This window comes from Salmo salar, chromosome ssa18 (assembly GCF_905237065.1).
Source record: "Salmo salar chromosome ssa18, Ssal_v3.1, whole genome shotgun sequence".
NCBI classification, from domain to species: Eukaryota; Metazoa; Chordata; class Actinopteri; order Salmoniformes; family Salmonidae; genus Salmo; species Salmo salar.
In genome coordinates, this window is record NC_059459.1 from 68,813,317 (window position 1) to 68,822,112 (window position 8,796).

Below are 8,796 nucleotides of genomic sequence, written 5' to 3' on the forward strand. Positions count from 1 at the left end.
AGAGAGGAGTGTATATTTTGATGTATTGAAGGTGGACCTGAATATGATTATTGATTAATGATCAATCATTTTCTGATTGATTGAACAGGTGAAGGACCAGGGTAGATTTACAAGGTAAGGTGTTTAGGGTGAGAGTTGAGATGGTGTAGAGTAAGGAGACACTGCTCCTGTGTGGTCGTATTTCTCCATGGGAGACTGTTTAGACAACGGGGCAGTCAGGCCGAGGTGAGGGCCCCCTGGCACTAATGAGGGCAACCCGCTGGACACTGTGACCCTAGGGGTGTAGGGGTCAACGGGGCCTGATGGAGGTGTCAGACAGGGCCTGGTAGGGTCTTTAGTCCAGAGTGTGTGTGTGCCACTCTAAGACAGTGGAGGTCACACCCTGACAGGCTAGTCGTCAATGGTCACCCTAAGGGTCACTGTGGGGGGTGTTAAGTAAGACATAATCATCCACTGGTGGCAGAGCCGAATGGCAACAATTGTTGAGAGAGAGAGAGAGAGAGAGAGAGAGAGAGAGAGAGAGAGAGAGAGAGAGAGAGAGAGAGAGAGAGAGAGAGAGAGAGAGAGAGAGAGAGAGAGAGAGAGAGAGAGAGAGAGAGAGAGAGAGAGAAAGAAACTGCGCCCATATTGATACTTTGGGAATATGGGCCCTGGAGAGCTTGAATGAGGAGAGGAAACAGTATTCTCCCGGGTTGGGGTCAATTCTTTTCCCAAGCCTTGCAGCAGCAGTCCAATTAAAGGCAATTTCTCCCACTGCACATCTGAGGCCCTTGAAGCCGCGCGGTCAGTTGGTGCAGTTTGAGAAGAGGAGGAGGGGAAGAAGAGTGTTGTCAGCACACACCCCACAGGGCCGTTGGGGTGTGTGTGTGTACGCCCGTATGTGTGCATGTGTGTGTGAAGGGATGTGTATGCGCAGTGGGGCAGCCGCAGTGAAACAGCGGAACAGGACTAGGGCACGCAGATGTGTGAGTCTCTAGACTAAGCCCTGCCAAGACCTGCTGTGAGGGTCACGACCTTTACAGAATCAGTGCTCCTGCTTGTCAGTACTAATGAAGGTCAAGGTCCCACCAACACCAGCTGCATGTAGGGAGAGAGAGAGAGAGAGCGGGAGGGAGGGAGGGATGGAGAGAGGGGGGGAGTGGAAAACAGAGGGGAAGACAGGGAGGGAGGGGGAGACAGGTGGAGAGGTGGAGAGAGGGAGAGAGAGTGGGAAACAGAGGGGAAGAGAGAGAGAGGGAGAGAGAAAGAGAGAGAGAAGGAAAGAGGGGGAAAGAAAGAGGGTAGACAGGAAGGGGATAGGGAGGGTGGGTTCACACATTGAAGCCCCCTCAGCTGTCCAGTCCAGGACAGGGGAGGTAGAGAGTAAAGATGGGCTCCTCTCAGCAGCTCAGAGGACACTACAGAGAGTATTGAGAGGGGGAGCTACCAGCCACAGGTGCTGGTGCAGAGCACATGGGGTGAGTAGAGTATAACCTTTAGAGCTCTCATCATTACCATCACCACCTCTCTGGTCGATTCTTATCCTCGTGTGTGTGTGTGTGTGTGTGTGTGTGTGTGTGTGTGTGTGTGTGTGTGTGTGTGTGTGTGTGTGTGTGTGTGGTGAGGAAATTGATTGGTGGATTTAGGTGAAACTTCTGTGATCTCAGTAGATGGGAATGTATCTAGTGATGTGATAGACAGTGAAGCAAGCAGACATGTTGCTATTACGTCATTGCTAGCTAACGTTTGGTTATCTTGGGGTTTGTGATCTATGGAGGGAGAGGCAGGAGGGGGGTGAAGGTTACAGACAGGGCACGAGAGTTTGAGAAAGGGCAAGATAGAGGGAGAGAGAGAAATAGAGACAGAGAGAGAGGCATAGAGAGAGAGAGAGAAAGACAGAGAGGAAGAGAGAGATAAAAACAGAGAGAGAGAGAGAGAGAATGACTTAGAGAAAGAGAGAGTGAGATAAAAACAGAGAGGGAAAGAGAGATAAAGACAGAGAGATAGAGAAAGACAGAGAGCATTATTTGTGGTGTAATCCAGCTTTAGAGAGACATGCCCTCGATTAAGATCTCTGCCTCTCTCAGTTGAACTTTTGACCATGTCACCCACCTATCATCCTCCTATGGGTGTGAGTGTGTGTGTGTGTGTGTACGTGCGCGTACATAATACCATTTATCTGACCTATAGGATCAGATGCTGTCAGGCGTTGCCTAAGCCTGAATTGAGAACGCATGTTACGTACACCATGGCATACCCACTCATGGTACCACTTTATTTTGCGGAAATTACCTAATATTTCCTTGGAACCGACATGGTAACATGGTAATTACAAAGTAATAACCTATGAATTACTTAATTGTGTTGTGGGGACTCTTTGCAACAAGCACCATTTGGTTCCAGGTAGTTTTAGTTACAATTATTTGAAGTAAGTATAAGAAAGTCCTCACTAGCTAGGTTTCCATCCAATTGGCAACAGATTTCCATGCAAATATTCTAAAAGCCACATAAAAACAAGATGCGCATTGCAGATAAAAGGCTGTGCTTGATGACGTAGTGCTCATTATCGTTGGGCAATATTTGGGGAGACCTCTTCTACGATATACTACTCAGAATATTACAATACCGAATATAATCATTTTGCGCCGTTAATGACTAGATTATTCCAGACTGCAATTTTTGTGCTTATTTATGGTATTATAGTCACATTCTCATTAAATAATCTTATTATGGCAAGAAATAAGGCTTAGTTAATTCATTTAGACTTCCTTTTCAACATCTTGACACAGTCTAACTGATGATGCTGCACAGTTTTGATTGGTAAAGTTCAAATACATCAAATCAAATCGTATTAGTCACATTGGAAATGAGAACCTGCTCTCAACTGGCCTACCTAGTTAAATAAAGGTGAAATCAAATCAAATCGTATTAGTCACATTGGAAATGAGAACCTGCTCTCAACTGGCCTACCTGGTTAAATAAAGGTGAAATCAAATCAAATTGTATTAGTCACATTGGAAATGAGAACCTCGCCCTCCATTTGGTAAATCCGACCACAACTCTATCCTCCTGATTCCTGCTTACAAGCAAAATTAAAGCTGGAAGCACCAGTGACTCGGTCTATAAAGAAATGGTCAGATGAAGCAGATGATAAGCTACGGTACTGTTTTACTAGCACAGACTGGAATATGTTCCCGGATTACACCGATGGCATTGAGGAGTACACCACATCAATCACTTTCTTTATCAATAAGTGCATTGAGGACGTCGTCCCCACAGTGTGACTGTACGTACATACCCCAACCAGAAGCCATGGATTACAGGCAACATTCGCACTGAGCTAAAGGGTAGAGCTGCCGCTTTCAAGGTGCGGGACTCTAACCCGGAATCCAGCTATGCCCTGCGACGAACCATCAAACAGGCAAAGCGTCATTACAGGGCTAAGATTGAATCATACTACACCGGCTCCGACGTTCGTCGGATGTGGCAGGGCTTGCAAACTATTACAGACTACAAAGGGAAGCACAGCCGCGAGCTGCCCAGTGACACGAGCCTACCAGACGAGCTAAATCACTTGCATGAGACATGCCTGAGAGCATCAGCTGCTCCGGACGACTGTGTGATCACGCTCTCCGTAGCCGACGTGAGTAAGACCTTTAAACAGGTCAACATACACAAGGCTGCTGGGCCAGACGGATTACAAGGACGTGTGCTCCGGGCATGTGCTGACCAACTGGCAGGTGTCTTCACTGACATTTTCAACATGTCCCTGATTGAGTCTGTAATACCAACATGCTTCAAGCAGACCACCATAGTCCCTGTGCCCAAGAACAGAAAGGCAACCCGCCTAAATGACTACAGACCCGTAGCACTCATGTCCGTAGCCATGAAGTGCTTTGAAAGGCTGGTAATGGCTCACATCAACACCATTATCCCAGAAACCCTAGACCCACTCCAATTTGCATATCGCCCAAACAGATCCACAGATGATGCAATCTCTATTATACTCCACACTGCCCTTTCCCACCTGGACAAAAGGAACACCTATGTGAGAATGCTATTCATTGACTACAGCTCAGCGTTCAACACCATAGTACCCTCAAAGCTCATCACTAAGCTAAGGAACCTGGGACTAAACACCTCCCTCTGCAACTGGATCCTGGACTTCCTGACGGGCCGCCCCAAGGTGGTGAGGGTAGGTAGCAACACATCTGCCAGGCTGATCCTCAACACTGGAGCTCCCCAGGGGTGCGTGCTCAGTCCCCTCCTGTACTCCCTGTTCACCCACGACTGCATGGCCAGGCACGAGTCCAACACCATCATGAAGTTTGCAGACGACACAACAGTGGTAGGCCTGATCACCGACAATGACGAGACAGCCTAAAGGGAGGAGGTCAGAGACCTGGCCGGGTGGTGCCAGAATAACAACCTATCCCTCAACATAACCAAGACTAAGGAGATGATTGTGGACTACAGGAAAAGGAGCACCGAGCACGTCCCCATTCTCATCAACGGGGCTGTAGCGGAGCAGGTTGAGAGCTTCAAATTCCTTGGTGTCCACATCACCAACAAACTAGAATGGTCCAAACACACCAAGACAGTCGTGAAGAGGGCACGACAAAGTCTATTCCCCCTCAGGAAACTAAAAAGATTTGGCATGGGTCCTGAGATCCTCAAAAGGTTCTACAGCTGCAATATCGAGAGCATCCTGACCGGTTGCACCACTGCCTGGTACGGCAATTGCTCGGCTTCCGACCGCAAGGCACTTCAGAGGGTAGTGCGTACGGCCCAGTATCACTGGGGCAAAGCTGCCTGCCATCCAGGACCTCTACACCAGGTGGTGTCAGAGGAAGGCCTTAAAAATTGTCAAAGAGTCCAGCCACCCCAGTCATAGACTGTTCTCTCTACTACCGCATGACAAGCGGTACCGGAGTGCCAAGACTAGGACAAAAAGGCTTCTCAACAGTTTTTACCCCCAAGTCATAAGACTCCCGAACAGGTAACCAATGGTTACCCGGACTATTTGCATTGTGTGCCGCCCCCAACCCCTCTTTTACGCTGCTGCTACTCTCTGTTTATCTTATATGCATAGTCACTTTAACTATACATCCATGTACATACTACCTCAATTGGCCCGACCAACCAGTGCTCCCGCACATTGGCTAACTGGGCTATCTGCATTGTGTCCCGCCACCCACCACCCACCAACCCCTCTTTTACGCTACTGCTACTCTCTGTTCATCATATATGCATAGTCACTTTAACCATATCTACAAGTACATACTACCTCAATCAGCCTGACTAACCGGTGTCTGTATGTAGCCTTGCTACTCTTATTTTAAAATGTATTTTTACTGTTGTTTTATTTCTTTACTTACCTACACACACATACACACACACATACCTTTTTATCGCACTATTGGTTAGAGCCTGTAAATAAGCATTTCACTGTAAGGTGAACACACCTGTTGTATTTGGCGCATGTGACAAATAAACTTTGATTTGATTTGAACTTGTTCTCAACTGGCCTACCTGGTTAAATAAGGGGGAAATAAAAATACATTAAAATGCGCTGAATACAACAGGTCGATAAAATACACAGCTACAGAATTGAATATTTGACCCAAGGTGTGTCAACAGTGTGTTACAGTGAAACGCTTACTTATGAGCCCCTAAACAACAATGCAGTTTCAAAAAAATACAGATAAGAATAAGAGATAAAAGTAACAAGTAATTAAAGAGCAGAAGTAAAATAACAATAGCTATATACAGGGGGATAACAATACAGAGTCAATGTATTGTATGATGATGTACCGCGGTGTGTGATGTCACCGGTTATTAAAATGACTATGCATAGATGACAACATAGAGTAGCAATAGTCTGGGTAGCCGTTTGACTAGAAGTTCAGGAGTCTTATGGCTTGGGGGTAAACGGAGTATAGTCTTACACTTCACAATATATTGTCATTGTCAAATGTCACGATATTCGATTTAATCATGTATCGGGACAACCCTAGTGCACATAAAACACCTTTTGTGTTTAAATTACCATCTACCGAATAAAAAATAAGAGTTAATTGGGTTTCTATAGCATTTTCAACTATACTGATGGTTTTCTCCAAAAACATGTTGCGTTATAGAGTGAGTGTGCCCACTCTGGTATTGGCACTTGAGCTCTAGCCAACAGCTGGCAGATACAGTACTGGTATAGCCTACATGATGAGATTATTATGGACAAAAGAGTGAGATTATTTTGATTTGTGAAACGACAGCCAAGCATCGATGATCATGTCACCAGAATAGGACCATTCGATATTTATTGGAAAGGAGCATCGAGCTCATAGTGCACTGTGAAGTTACTTATTTCATCTGTAGCCTAATAAACTGCATGCTTTCCCGGCGAGTTGTAGTTGGAGGACCACACAACATGTCATCGCGTGACTCCAGGTTTACTTCGATATGATGTTTATTAAATCAATATTTGCGCATAAAAGCAATTCCACTGACATTTCTCGCATAATTAATTTTACCGACACAAAAAGATCCCACCTTATCGAGCATATTTTGTTTTGTCGACATTTGGAAAATTTACTGACAAATTGTCAGTTTCCATCGGGCCTATCATGACTGCATAAAAAGGTTGGATGGAAAACTGATAATTGATGCCTCGTAATTTACCAGGTAAATACACATTTTTCTTTACTGTAAAATAAACTAAAAGCCCTCTCATATTACCCAACCAGTCTCCTTCAAGTCCATCCCAGTCTGTTTCTATATCAAGATTCGGCTCAATTCATTTCAATAAATTCAGGAAGGAAAACTACCACGCCAAACAGTGACCATATGATTGACCAAGACAGGCACCAATAACACATCTGGGACCAGGTTGCCTTTATTCAACCAGTCTCCCGACTTCCCAGTCTGTTCTCTTTGTCCACAGTTGTGCCAGGGATGTCTGGTTGGCGGTTGCTAACTATGTCACTTTGTGCCTGCCCAGACGACTGCTTCCTCTGCCACCATTCTGGCTCCACGCTGAGACAGTGACCATCCATTACGGGTCTGTGCCACAGTGTGCCAGTCGGCTCCAGCAGACAGACAGTATCTTCTGTGACCTCATCATCATGAGACAGTGGTGAGAATGGTGATGATGATGATGATGTACCACGGTGTGTGATGTCATTTAGTCTTGGCCAGTAAGGCTCTCACTGGCTGACTGGCATTGTTTGTCTGTCTGCGGATTCTGATAGAGTTTTCTAGACTACAGATGACCTCTTTGTGCTGCTATTCGTTTTTTTAGATAGTCATGTGCCACACACACACACACACACACACACACACACACACACACACACACACTTCTAATCATTAATGTTTGTCACCTTTTCACTTACCTGAAATGCTTTCCTCAAATAAATCGAATTTAATTGCATAATTTTTAACAGTCGGGTAGAGATAAATATAAAAGCCAACATTAAAATAACAAATAGGTACATTTAATTTCAGTTCCAAATCATTCAGAGTAATTGAACTCGACTTGGAATGGACATTTATATTAAATTATTATTATGTTAAAATTCGATCTCATTATTAAATAGGAACGGAACTGAGTGAAAATAATGGAATTGAAGACAACACCAAATATAATCTGATTCACCTTATTTGTTTTAAGGGACACTGGTTGCCTAATTCGATATATTTTAATGAATGAATTCGTCATAATTAATATATTTAATTACATCTGCAAAACAAACAATATATTCTATAGCCTATTTATTTGTAGGACTATGGCCCCTCAGTTTCAATGAACTCAGTGCCTTTGACTGTTTGGCAACAGTGTCTTGGCTGGCACGCTGCAGGTTGTCAGTCTACTTGTCGTCTCTACTGGAGAACTGCAGGGAATGCAACAGGTGGCAGAACATAGAGTTAGAGCGCCACCTACAGGCCTCTAAGCAGTAGGACCGTAGTCTCTCTGTACTCTAGTCTAGCAGTGGACAGGGAACAAATGCAGCAGACATGTTGCCAGTTCTAGAACAGTTGTAGAATTCCATACTGTACAGATGTGTTATTTCTTATTTGTTTGTGTGTGCATGTATTGCAACGGCTCGATATTATATCATGTCAATATCACATCGTATCGAAATCCCCTATCCAAATGTATTTATTTATTTTAATTTAACCTTTATTTAACTAGGCAAGTCAGTTAAGAACAAATTCTTATTTACAATGACGGCCTACCAAAAGGCTAAAGGTCTCCTGCGGGGACGGGGGCTGTATATATATATATATATATAGGACAAAACACACATCACGACAAGAGAGACAACACAACACTACCGAAAGCGAGACCTAAGACAACAACATAGCATGGCAGCTAAACATGACATCACAGCATGGTAGCAACACAACATGACAATAACATGGTAGCAACAAAACATGGTAGTAGCACAAAACATGGTACAAACATTATTGGGCACAGACAACAGCACAACGGGCATGAAGGGAGAGACAACAATACATCACACAAAGCAGCCACAAGTGTCAGTAAGAGTGTCCATGATTGAGTCTTTGAAGGAAGAGATTGAGATAAAACTGTCCAGTTTGAGTGATTGTTGCAGCTCGTTCCAGTCGCTAGCTTCAGCGAACTGAAAATACAAGCGACCGAGGGATATGTGTGCTTTGCGGACCTTTAACAGAATGTGACTGGCAGAACGGGTGTTGTATGTGGAGGATGAGGGCTGCAGTAGATATCTCAGATAGGGGGGCGTGAGGCCTAACAGGGTTTTACAAATAAGCATCACCCAATGGGTCTTGCGACGA